Genomic DNA, 14,094 nt, shown 5'->3' with positions numbered 1-14,094 from the left:
AGGAGACGTGAAGGGATAGGGTCAAGGGGGGAGGTAGAAAGGGGGGAGGACCAGATGAGAGCCATGACTTCCTCTCCAGATACAGGGAAGAAGGATGTCAGAGTCGGTGAAATGGATGGAGATGGGTTATCAGGGAAAGAAGGAGGTGTAGAGCAGGTGGACTGGTGGAATGTGATGTCCTGACGTATGGAATCGATTTTGGATGTAAAGTAGGTAGCAAAGTCAATGGCAGTGAGTGAGGAGGGGAGGCAGGGAGGAGGTGGACAGAGGAGGGATTTGAAGGTGGTGAAGAGACACTGGGAATTTGAGGACTGGGAGGAAATGAGGTTCTTGAAATAGGACTGTTTAGAGAGGGAAACGGCAACACTGTAGGATGAGAGCATAAAATTGAAGTGGAGAAAATGTGCCTTAGAGCGTGATCTTCTCCACTGTTGCTCGGCGGTTCTTGAACACTTTTGCAGATGTCTGGTGCATTTGGAATGCCAGGGTTGTAGTGTGGATCTGCGAGGGTGAGTAGTGATTGCCGGCGCAACAGAGTCCAGAGCAGAAGTAAGGGAGGCATTGTATAGGGAAGCAGCTTGTTCAGGGCAGGAGAGAGAGAGGATAGGGGAGAGAAGCAAGTCAAGCAGGGAAGATAAAGAAACGGCATTGATAGCCTCAATGTTACGCTTAGTGATGGTGGCCTTTGGAGGTAGAGGAGAGGAGGGAGAGAGATATAGGTTAAAAGAGAGAAGGTGATGGTCAGAGAGGGGGAATGGGGAGTTGGAATAATTAGAAATATGACAGCGGTGAGTGAAGACTAGATCAAGTGAGTGCCCACTCACATGTGAGGGTGAGGAGGTCCATTGGGAGAGACCAAATGAAGATGTGAGGGTAAGGGGTTTGGAGGCAGAGGATTCTGTGGGGATATAAATTGGAATACTGAAGTCACCAAGGATAATGGAGGGGAGGTCAGAGGAGAGAAAGTGAGGGAGCCAAGAAGCAAAGTTGTCAAGGAACTTAGAGGGAGGGCCAGGGGGACGGTAAATGACAGCTACTCGCAGGAGTACTGGTTGGAAGAGGCGTATAGCATGAACCTCAAATGTAGAGAATGTAAGGGATGGTTCAGAGGGTAGGAGTTGGTAGGAGTAACCTGGGGATAGAAGGACCCCACACCACCACCATGGCGATCCCCATAATGTGCTGCTACAGCAGTCATACAACAACCATCATGAGCATCATATTTAGAGTAATTACTGGCATAGCTTTATTACAGCTCTGAGTGAATCTTTGATGCAGCTGGATGTAGTTATTAGACCAGCAGCCGCAATGCTGCCGGTCTCAATACCGACATCTGAATCCCGACAAGGGACTTAAGATGGGCGTCGAAATACCAACACCTAACTAAATCTCGATGCCAGAACGCCGAAGGATGCCAGCCCGAACAAGGTAAGTCCAGGGCACTCTTAGTATTAGCCGCGTGGGGGGGAGGGTTAGCCTTATGGAGCATTGCTGGGTTAGGTTTGGAGGGGTTATGCTTAGGCACCCCTAGGGGGGAGGGGTAGGCATCCCCAGGTGGAGGTAAGGGTTAGGCACCCCCCTCCCCTGGGAGTGTTAGGTTTAGGATGCGGTAAGGGGCGGTTAGGGTTAGGCACCCCAGGGGAGAGGTTAGGGTTTGGCGCTTGGGGGGAGGTTATGTTTAGGCACCACTAAGGGAGGGTTGGGGGGGAGAGGGTTAGGGATAGAGTACTTACGTGCCCTGTAGGGATTTTATCCCTTTGGGCTGCCGGCGTCAGGATATGAACCTCCGGGACTTCATACCCTTTCCGCTGACAATACACCCTCCTCTGTGGGTTTCCGCCCAAATCACTAACACAATATTGCGACCAACTCTACATATAGCAAGACGACAATGAGCATTATAGCAACCATTAGATATTATCAAAGTGAAGTAGGTTTCTCATTTATATGATAGCATGATACTATTACTATATGATAGCATGATACAGAAGTATGTGTAATGTAAATATCAAAATCTCAATCATTTTGATCCATGTGGCTCATGTGGCAGATGATGTCTATAAATCATCTTGATGTAATGCCGCACTTAGGAATAGTCAGGGTAACATGTGATGTATATGTTAAGATATCCCATTCTGTACGTTAAGTTTTGACATTCTGCATGAATCCGGGGAAAGCAGCTGTACAGTAGGTGGGTAAGTTCCTTTCAAGTGCATAAAAAATGTGTGTGTGATACATCAAACTGTAACAAATACCAGGGCTTCTAATCACAGATCAAGTAAAAGTCTTGTCGCAAGTTTGACCGACATGGGTGAAAAGGTTTAATAGTTTCTTAAACACTCTCACTCGCACTGCAAATATCAAGGAACAGGTTGTAATAATTAGACAAGCCGTACAACATCCTGGAACAATTTGCTGCAATTATAAAAGAATCAAAGTTAAATAAAGTCCTCTTGGTGTAAAACATTGTTAACTCCCAGAGTTCATGAATATACACAATACAATAAGATGCTAAAAATGTAACTACCTAATTTGCATCATAAAGAGATGAAATCGAGAGCTGACAATCTACAATGCCATTGTAAGCCAATAAAAGTATTTGTTTAACTCTTATGCTTTGCAGGGCTCAAAGGTTTTGCATCATCCTGAGATGACGATAGCAGAAGAAGGATTTTGTGGTGCCCCTGTAATCCCTGCTAAATAGGCTTCTCCATGCACTGCTAATAATTTCATGAGGCTTTGTTTCAAAATATCTGACGTAAACTAAGGAGACCTTTAGGGGAAGGTGACGAGAGAACTAACAAATTGGCAGTATGCTGTAGGGGAATCTCTTAAGGTGCATACACACAAAACTATTTTTTGAACGATTATTGATAACGATATCGTTTATCGTTCAATCGTTGAAAAAATCGTTCACTTTCTGAGTTAAAACGATGAATGATTATCGTTCATGTGCGTTCACGTTTGTAGTTTGTAGTTCAGTCAGACTGACCAACTCAACGATTTTCAGTTAGGGAATATGCAAAAATCGTTTGTAGTTCAAAAAAATCGTTCATTACATCTTGTAAATGAACGATTTTAGTAAACGATTTTCGTTCATTTTTCCCTTGAGAAAATGAACGAAAATCGTTTACTAAAATCGTTCATTTACTAAATTGTTGTGTGTGTATGCAGCTTAAGTATTTACTGATTAAATTCTCCTTTAATTAAACTTTAAAACCTTTCACAGATGTCTCAGTTTCTTTTGAAAATAAATTAAAACTAGAGAGTAAAATGAGTAGAATTTTATGGAAGTAGAAAAGAAAGTACAGGACAAAAGTGTTGCTGTAAATCTCCGGCATAATACGCTATACGGTAAGTGTCTTTTCTTGCCATTCACAGAACAATAGAAGAAAAGACGAGGATTCCGCTGACTAAGGACCATTTGTCAGAAGAAAGGTGACCTTCCTGTTTCAAAGTGTTCTGCAAGAATAGAATATTAATTGGCTAAAACCTATGGTTCTTTCAAGCATATTAAGCTTTGAGGCATAGTTGGATTATATTTTGTCTTATTATCCTATTGTGCTTTTGTTCACCCTACTCCTATAGCTGATGAATCATCATAGGATAATCTTGGGTTTGGGGAAGGTCTTCACTGATAGAATGCTGTTCTAAGACCTAATGCAAACATTGATCTTAGGGTCTCATTCAGCAGTGCACTGGTGAATGCAGATTCCCAATTATCCCAATTATTATCCCAATTATTCCCAATAATAATGCATGTGCAGAACGGGTCCTGTGTGGTTGATTCTTCCGCTGTTGGGGGGGAGGGAAGAAGTCAGGATCTCCATTGGCAGACATTTTGAAGGTTTAGGAACAACTGATCAGGCGCACAGACTATATGATGTGTGAGATATATTGTTGCGATACACGTCGGAACAGTATATCATACGATACATCGTATAGTGTGTACCCAGCTTAAGGGGTATATCTATCAAGCAGTGTTAACTCCTTTTTCCATAATTTTATGCAGTAAAAAGGGGGTTAACATTGCTTCCTGCAATTTATCGAAAGAGATACTGCCGAGAAATCATTAATTTCTCATGCGGGCCATTTGTTTTTACATTTACAGCATCCCCATAGTCTAGTTATCAACCATCCAGGGGAGTTTCTTTAATGGGTGCAGGGTGTGCGGGGTACATGGGCACCTGGGTCCAGGTAGGGCCCAGACTGCACACCCTGCACCCATATTTTTAATACTTACCACTTCACCACTGGAGTCCCATGTAGGCGCTGGTATCAGTGCTGGCAAAATCGCCTGGAAAATGGCCGCTGCTGCCATTTTCTTGGTGTATTGAGCATGCGCAGTAGGGAAAACACTGGGGAAATGGCAGTGGCACCATGTGCTGTAGACTCTGGGCTCAGTGCACAGCCGGCCGCCGGAGAGAGAGAGGAGGGGGCCCCAGACAGAGACTGCACACGAGTCCCCTCCTCTCTTGAAACGCCCATGCAACTATTGATGTTCCAAATTGGATGGAAATACTATTTCTATCAAATTGTGGGTATTTGATGGTTGTCAACAATCAGATACAGCTTGACGATGCCAACCTGATAGCTGGCTGCTTCTGTGCAGCTGCGGACACCCGGTGCCCGCAGCTGAGCTAATGCTTCTGTACATACACTCACTAAAACCATCAATGGTTATACCTTCCAATGGTTACAATGTGATGATTAGTAGCCATCACATCAGGTGATTTGATATTTGAAGCCCGACATTTAATGACGGCCTACTGTTGTCTATCCCTTGCACAGACCAGTGTTGCCAAGTTCTTACTTACGCAGGAAAGTTGTGGCCTCATTGTCATGCTTGTATTTGCTTGTGGAACCAGAGTCGGGTAGATGTCTGTGTTAGAAGTGGTAGGTGTGTAAGCAAAGCTGGCAGGCCTGAGGAAACCTATTGACATACAGTTAGATGCTTCCCTGACCGGGAATCGAAACCGGGTCTCAGCAGAGAGATGCCGGATCATACCCACTAGACTAACAGGGATGTTGGTGTTGTTGCTGGTATGATGTATGTAGCAGAGAAGAGTGTAGTAGTATATTAACCAGGCTGAACTGGGTTGTTACTAGGGGTGTGCACCGGCCACTTTTCGTGTTTTGTGTTTTGGTTTTGGATCTGGATCTTTCTTCGTGTTTTGGATCTGGATTGGTTTTGCCAAAACCACCCTTCCGTGTTTTGGGTTCTGGGTTTTGTGTTTTGGATCTGTATTTTTTTGAAAAAAAGCATAAAAACAGCTAAAATCACAGAATTTGTAGGTTTTTCTGCTCCTATGCTATTATTAACCTCAATAACCTTAATTTCCACTCATTTCCAGTCTATTCTGAACACCTCACACCTCACAATAGTGTTTTTATGTCCAAAAGGTTGCACCGAGGTAGCTGGATGACTATGCTAAGCGACACGAGTGGGCGGCACAAACACGTGACCCATCTAGGAGTGACACTGCAGTGGCAGACAGGATGGCAGTTAGAAAAACTAGGCCCCAAACTGTACATAATGCAAAGAAAAAAAGAGGTGCAAGATGGAATTGTCCTTGGGCCCTCCCACCCACCCTTATGTTGTATAAACAGGACATGCACACTTTAACAAATCAATCATTTCAGCGCCAGGGTCTGCCACACAACTGTGGCTGAAATGATTGGTTCGTTTGGGCCCCCACAAAACAAGCTGGCAATTAATGTGTCCCTGCACAAACTGGCTCTACGGAGGCAAGATGTCATCCTCATCCTCCTCATCCACCGATTCCTCACCCTCTTCAGTGTGTACATCCTCATCCTCACAAAGTATTAACTCGTCCCCACTTGAATCCACCACCACAGGTCCCTCTGTACGTTCTGGAGGCTGGTCTCCCTGGAAGAGCTGATAATTCATTTTGATGAACATCATCTTCTCCACATTCTGTGGAAGCAACCTCCTACGCCTTTCGCTGACAAGGTTCCCGGCTGCACTAAACACTCTTTCGGAGTACACACTGGAGGGGGGGCAACTCAGGTAAAATAGAGCCAGTTTGTACAGGGGCCTCCAAATTGCCTCTTTTTCCTGCCAGTACAGGTATGGACTGTCTGACATGCCTACTTGGATGCTGTCACCGATGTAATCCTCCACCATTCTGTCAATGGTGACAGTATCATATGCAGTGACAGTAGACATGTCAGAAATTGTTGCCAGGTCCTTCAGTCCGGACCAGATGTCCAAACTTGGTCCTGCCTGCCCTGCATCACCGCCAGCGGGTTGCTTAGGATACCTAAGTTTTTTCCTGGCAGCCCCAGTTGCGGGAGAAAATGAAGAAGGAGCCGTTGACGTGTCACGTTCCGCTTCAGCTGACAGTGTGTTCACCAGCAGGTCTTTGCACCTCTGCAGGCTTGTGTCGGCCGGAAAGAGAGACACCACATAGGCTTTAAACCTAGGATCGAGCACGGTGGCCAAAATGTAGTGGTCTGATTTCAACAGATTGACCACCCTGGAATCCTGGCAAAGCGAATGAAGGGCTTCATCCACAAGTCCCACATGCCGAGCGGAATCACTCCGTCTTAGCTCCTCCTTCACTTTCTCCAGCTGCTTCTGCAAAAGCCTGATGAGGGGAATGACCTGACTCAAGCTGGCAGTGTCTGAACTGACTTCACGTGTGGCAAGTTCGAAGGGCTGAAGAACCTTGCACAACACGGAAATCATTCTCCACTGCGCTTGAGTCAGGTGCATACCCCCTCCTTTGCCTATGTCATAGGTGGATGTATAGGCTTGTATGGCCTTTTGCTGCTCCTCCATCCTCTGAAGCATATAGAGGGTTGAGTTCCACCGCGTCACAACCTCTTGCTTCAGGTGATGGCGGGGCAGGTTCAAGAGTGTTTGCTGGCGCTCCAGTCTTCGGCACGCAGTCGCTGAATGGCGAAAGTGGCCAGAAATTTTTCGGGCCACCCAAAGCGTCTCCTGCACGCCCCTGTCGCTTTTCAGAAAATTCTGCACCACCAAGTTTATTGTGTGAGCAAAACATGGGACGTGCTGGAATTTGCCCAGATGTAATGCCCGCACAATATTGGTGGCGTTGTCAGATATCACAAATCCCCAGGAGAGTCTAAGTGGGGTAAGCCACTGGGCGATGATTTCCCTCAGTTTCTCTAAGAGGTTGTCGGCGGTGTGCCTCTTACTGAAACCGGTGATACACAGCGTAGCCTGCCTTGTAACGAGCTGGCGTTTCTGAGATGCTGCTACTGGTGACGCTGCTGCTGTTGCTGCGTAAGGTGATACATCTACCCAGTGGGCTGTCACAGTCATATAGTCCTTAGTCTGCCCTGTTCCACTTGTCCACATGTCCGTGGTTAAGTGGACATTGTGTACAACGGCATTTTTCAGGACACTGAGGACACTTTTTCTGACGTTTCTGTACAGTCTCGGTATCGCCTGCCTAGTGAAGTGGAATCTAGACGGGATTTGGAACCGGGGACACACTACCTCCATCAATTGTCTAAATCCCACTGCACTAATGGCGGATACCGGACGCACGTCTAACACCAACATAGCAGTCAAGGCCTCAGTTATACGTTTTGCTTCAGGATGACTGCTGTCGTACTTCATCCTCCTCGCTAAGGACTGTTGGAGGGTCAATTGTTTAGTAAAAGTAGTGGTGTTCCTACTTCCTCTCTGGGATGATGAACGACTCCCAACAGCAGCAGCAACAGCAGCAGCGGCAGCAGTAGGCGTAGCAATGCAGGATCCTCCGGAGGAATCCCGGATAGGAGAGTCAGTCATGCCAGTGATATGGCCTGCAGGACTACTTCCGATCCTGACTAAGGAGGAAATTGATGAGGAGGGAGTTGACGGTGTGGTTTGCAGGCGCTTGGATACAACAGGACAACGGGATTTAGGTGTCCCTGGACTGCTTACGGTCTGAGCCAAAGTTTCTGAACTTGACAGTAACTTTTTATGAACGCGCTGCAGGTGCCGTATAAGGGAGGATGTTCCTAGGTGGTTGACGTCCCTACCCCTACTTATTTCACCTTTACATATGGTACATATGGCAAGACAGTTGTTGTCCGGATTTGGATAGAAATATTGCCAGACCAAAGAGGTGGAATGTTTGGTCTTCTGCCCAGGCATGACCGTGATGGGCTTTTTCATCCCACGGACAACAACTGTCTCCCCCGGAGCCTGATTTAAACAAACCACATCACCATCAGAATCCTCCTCGCCAACTTCCTCCTCAGCGCCAGCTACACCAGTATCCTCATCCTGTTGTACTTCAACAGTGACATCTTCAATTTGCATATCAGCAAGTGGACTGTGGGTGCTCCTTTCAGCACTTGCAGGGGGCGTGCAAATGGTGGAAAGAGCCACCTCTTCCCGTCCAGTGCTGGGAAGGTCAGGCATCGCAACCACCACCACACTTGGACTCTCCTTGGGGATTTGTGATATCTTCTTAGAAAGCACAGTTCTTCGCTGTGCTTTTGCCAGCTTAACTCTTTTGATTTTTTTAGTGGGAGGAGTGCTTCCATCGTCATGTGAAGCTGAACCACTAGTCATGAACATACTAGGGATCGACCTTAGCCGTTCCTTGCCACTCCGTGTCGTAAATGGCATATTGGCAAGTTTACGTTTCTCTTCAGCTGATTTAAATGTCTTTTTCAAGGTCATTTTCCTGAACTTTGCCATTTGGGATTGTATGTGCCCTCTACTATGACATTGGGCATCGGCCTTGGCAGACGACGTTGATGGCATGTTATCGTCTATGTCATGACTAGTGGCAGCAGCTTCAGCACTAGGAGGAAGTGGTTCTTGATCTTTCTCTATTTTATTTTTATCGGAGAAAGTTTGGTCCTCCATTTATGTTATATCGATTTGATATATACGTGCGGCTAAACACAGAAAATAATTTTTTTTTTGGTTTGGACTGGAGTGTACTTTGTGGGTTACAGCACCCTTTAACGGTCAAGCCAGCCGGCCCTTTACTTATGACACAGGCGCACTCTTGGCACTACTTTGTTGATGCACGTGCGGCTACTGCGCACACAATTCACAAACACAGAAAATAATTTTTTTTTGGTTTGGACTGGAGTGTACTTTGGGGGTTACAGCACCCTTTAACGGTCAAGCCAGCCGGCCCTTTACTTATGACACAGGCGCACGCTTGGCACTACTTTGTTGATGCACGTGCGGCTACTGCGCACACAATTCACAAACACAGAAAATAATTTTTTTTTGGTTTGGACTGGAGTGTACTTTCGGGGGTTACAGCACCCTTTAACGGTCAAGCCAGCCGGCCCTTTACTTATGACACAGGCGCACGCTTGGCACTACTTTGTTGATGCACGTGCGGCTACTGCGCACACAATTCACAAACACAGAAAATAATTTTTTTTTGGTTTGGACTGGAGTGTACTTTCGGGGGTTACAGCACCCTTTAACGGTCAAGCCAGCCGGCCCTTTACTTATGACACAGGCGCACGCTTGGCACTACTTTGTTGATGCACGTGCGGCTACTGCGCACACAATTCACAAACACAGAAAATATTTTTTTTTTGGTTTGGACTGGAGTGTACTTTCGGGGGTTACAGCACCCTTTAACGGTCAAGCCAGCCGGCCCTTTACTTATGACACAGGCGCACGCTTGGCACTACTTTGTTGATGCACGTGCGGCTACTGCGCACACAATTCACAAACACAGAAAATAATTTTTTTTTGGTTTGGACTGGAGTGTACTTTCGGGGGTTACAGCACCCTTTAACGGTCAAGCCAGCCGGCCCTTTACTTATGACACAGGCGCACGCTTGGCACTACTTTGTTGATGCACGTGCGGCTACTGCGCACACAATTCACAAACACAGAAAATAATTTTTTTTTGGTTTGGACTGGAGTGTACTTTCGGGGGTTACAGCACCCTTTAACGGTCAAGCCAGCCGGCCCTTTACTTATGACACAGGCGCACTCTTGGCACTACTTTGTTGATGCACGTGCGGCTACTGCGCACACAATTCACAAACACAGAAAATAATTTTTTTTTAGGTTTGGACTGGAGTGTACTTTCGGGGGTTACAGCACCCTTAACGGTCAAGCCAGCCGGCCCTTTACTTATGACACAGGCGCACGCTTGGCACTACTTTGTTGATGCACGTGCGGCTACTGCGCACACAATTCACAAACACAGAAAATAATTTTTTTTTTGGTTTGGACTGGAGTGTACTTTCGGGGGTTACAGCACCCTTAACGGTCAAGCCAGCCGGCCCTTTACTTATGACACAGGCGCACGCTTGGCACTACTTTGTTGATGCACGTGCGGCTACTGCGCACACAATTCACAAACACAGAAAATAATTTTTTTTTGGTTTGGACTGGAGTGTACTTTCGGGGGTTACAGCACCCTTTAACGGTCAAGCCAGCTGGCCCTTTACTTATGACACAGGCGCACGCTTGGCACTACTTTGTTGATGCACATGCGGCTACTGCGCACACAATTCACAAACACAGAAAATAATTTTTTTTTAGGTTTGGACTGGAGTGTACTTTCGGGGGTTACAGCACCCTTAACGGTCAAGCCAGCCGGCCCTTTACTTATGACACAGGCGCACGCTTGGCACTACTTTGTTGATGCACGTGCGGCTACTGCGCACACAATTCACAAACACAGAAAATAATTTTTTTTTTGGTTTGGACTGGAGTGTACTTTCGGGGGTTACAGCACCCTTAACGGTCAAGCCAGCCGGCCCTTTACTTATGACACAGGCGCACGCTTGGCACTACTTTGTTGATGCACGTGCGGCTACTGCGCACACAATTCACAAACACAGAAAATAATTTTTTTTTGGGTTTGGACTGGAGTGTACTTTCGGGGGTTACAGCACCCTTAACGGTCAAGCCAGCCGGCCCTTTACTTATGACACAGGCGCACGTTTGGCACTACTTTGTTGATGCACGTGCGGCTACTGCGCACACAATTCACAAACACAGAAAATAATTTTTTTTTTGGTTTGGACTGGAGTGTACTTTCGGGGGTTACAGCACCCTTAACGGTCAAGCCAGCCGGCCCTTTACTTATGACACAGGCGCACGTTTGGCACTACTTTGTTGATGCACGTGCGGCTACTGCGCACACAATTCACAAACACAGAAAATATTTTTTTTTTGGTTTGGACTGGAGTGTACTTTCGGGGGTTACAGCACCCTTTAACGGTCAAGCCAGCCGGCCCTTTACTTATGACACAGGCGCACGCTTGGCACTACTTTGTTGATGCACGTGCGGCTACTGCGCACACAATTCACAAACACAGAAAATAATTTTTTTTTGGTTTGGACTGGAGTGTACTTTCGGGGGTTACAGCACCCTTTAACGGTCAAGCCAGCCGGCCCTTTACTTATGACACAGGCGCACGCTTGGCACTACTTTGTTGATGCACGTGCGGCTACTGCGCACACAATTCACAAACACAGAAAATAATTTTTTTTTGGTTTGGACTGGAGTGTACTTTCGGGGGTTACAGCACCCTTTAACGGTCAAGCCAGCCGGCCCTTTACTTATGACACAGGCGCACTCTTGGCACTACTTTGTTGATGCACGTGCGGCTACTGCGCACACAATTCACAAACACAGAAAATAATTTTTTTTTAGGTTTGGACTGGAGTGTACTTTCGGGGGTTACAGCACCCTTAACGGTCAAGCCAGCCGGCCCTTTACTTATGACACAGGCGCACGCTTGGCACTACTTTGTTGATGCACGTGCGGCTACTGCGCACACAATTCACAAACACAGAAAATAATTTTTTTTTTGGTTTGGACTGGAGTGTACTTTCGGGGGTTACAGCACCCTTAACGGTCAAGCCAGCCGGCCCTTTACTTATGACACAGGCGCACGCTTGGCACTACTTTGTTGATGCACGTGCGGCTACTGCGCACACAATTCACAAACACAGAAAATAATTTTTTTTTGGTTTGGACTGGAGTGTACTTTCGGGGGTTACAGCACCCTTTAACGGTCAAGCCAGCTGGCCCTTTACTTATGACACAGGCGCACGCTTGGCACTACTTTGTTGATGCACATGCGGCTACTGCGCACACAATTCACAAACACAGAAAATAATTTTTTTTTAGGTTTGGACTGGAGTGTACTTTCGGGGGTTACAGCACCCTTAACGGTCAAGCCAGCCGGCCCTTTACTTATGACACAGGCGCACGCTTGGCACTACTTTGTTGATGCACGTGCGGCTACTGCGCACACAATTCACAAACACAGAAAATAATTTTTTTTTTGGTTTGGACTGGAGTGTACTTTCGGGGGTTACAGCACCCTTAACGGTCAAGCCAGCCGGCCCTTTACTTATGACACAGGCGCACGCTTGGCACTACTTTGTTGATGCACGTGCGGCTACTGCGCACACAATTCACAAACACAGAAAATAATTTTTTTTTGGGTTTGGACTGGAGTGTACTTTCGGGGGTTACAGCACCCTTAACGGTCAAGCCAGCCGGCCCTTTACTTATGACACAGGCGCACGTTTGGCACTACTTTGTTGATGCACGTGCGGCTACTGCGCACACAATTCACAAACACAGAAAATAATTTTTTTTTTGGTTTGGACTGGAGTGTACTTTCGGGGGTTACAGCACCCTTAACGGTCAAGCCAGCCGGCCCTTTACTTATGACACAGGCGCACGTTTGGCACTACTTTGTTGATGCACGTGCGGCTACTGCGCACACAATTCACAAACACAGAAAATAATTTTTTTTTTGGTTTGGACTGGAGTGTACTTTCGGGGGTTACAGCACCCTTAACGATCAAGCCAGCCGGCCCTTTACTTATGACACAGGCGCACGCTTGGCACTACTTTGTTGATGCACGTGCGGCTACTGCGCACACAATTCACAAACACAGAAAATAATTTTTTTTTGGTTTGGACTGGAGTGTACTTTCGGGGGTTACAGCACCCTTTAACGGTCAAGCCAGCCGGCCCTTTACTTATGACACAGGCGCACGCTTGGCACTACTTTGTTGATGCACGTGCGGCTACTGCGCACACAATTCACAAACACAGAAAATATATTATTTTTTTAGCACTTGGGGGGAGCACCCCTGATGGACAGAGCACCCCCTGGACAACACTACAGCACCCCTTTAGGACTGGGACACTGCACAGGACTTTGGAGTGGACACAGCCCCTATGGAGAACTGACTGCACAACACAGTCCAGCCAGCCCCTATGGACTTTGAAGTAGTGGACACAGCCCCTATTAACAACAGCAGCACAGCACAACACAGCCAGCCCCTATGGACTTTGAAGTAGTGGACAACAGCAGCACTACACTACACTACACTACACAGCACTAACTCCCACCCTCCCTCTTCACTGTCCACAGCCGAGTGAGAAAATGGCGCCGACGCGGGTACCTTATATAGGATCCAAAACCCGCGAGACTCGGAAGGCGGGATGATGACGTTTTGCCTCGATGTCAGATCCGAGTCAGGCGGGAAAAGTCGAGCCTGACTCGGATCGGACTCGGATCGGCGGGGCTCGGGGGGGTTCGGATTTCAGAAATCCGAACCCGCTCACCCCTAGTTGTTACTTGATAATAATAAAGCACTCATCCTACTTGGTTCTGTAGTCCAGGACACTTGAGTGGCAGATCTTGGCAGAAGGATTTACCAGGCTTGGACTGGGCTTTCTCTGTAGTCTGGGAGCAGGGCCAGATTAACAATGGGGCGGGTGGAGCTGCAGCTCCGGGCCCTCCCATTAAAACAGGCCCACAAAATCTATTGTGATGCTGTAGACAGGATTTTTTTTCCTGCTGCACACCTGCCAGTGGCCATCCAAGACCCCGTCCCCTGACTGATGCCCCGCCCCCAACCGTGGGCATCAGTCACTTCCCCCAGTAATTCCCCCCGCCCTCACCATTTGGGGCTTAATTAAAGGTGCCCCAGATATTAGGGACTGCTCCACTCTTGTTTTCTTTGCCTGGATGGGACCAATCACAGCAGAGTCTGCACGGCTCTGCTTCCTGGAGCTTCTCTATTCCACTCAGCCCTGCCCCCGTGATGACTGCGCAGTGTGCAGCCTGTAACTACTGATGGAT

This window comes from Taudactylus pleione, unplaced genomic scaffold (assembly GCF_031769625.1).
Source record: "Taudactylus pleione unplaced genomic scaffold, aTauple2 ptg000303l, whole genome shotgun sequence".
Lineage (NCBI taxonomy): Eukaryota > Metazoa > Chordata > Amphibia > Anura > Myobatrachidae > Taudactylus > Taudactylus pleione.
This window is presented reverse-complemented; position numbering follows the sequence as displayed.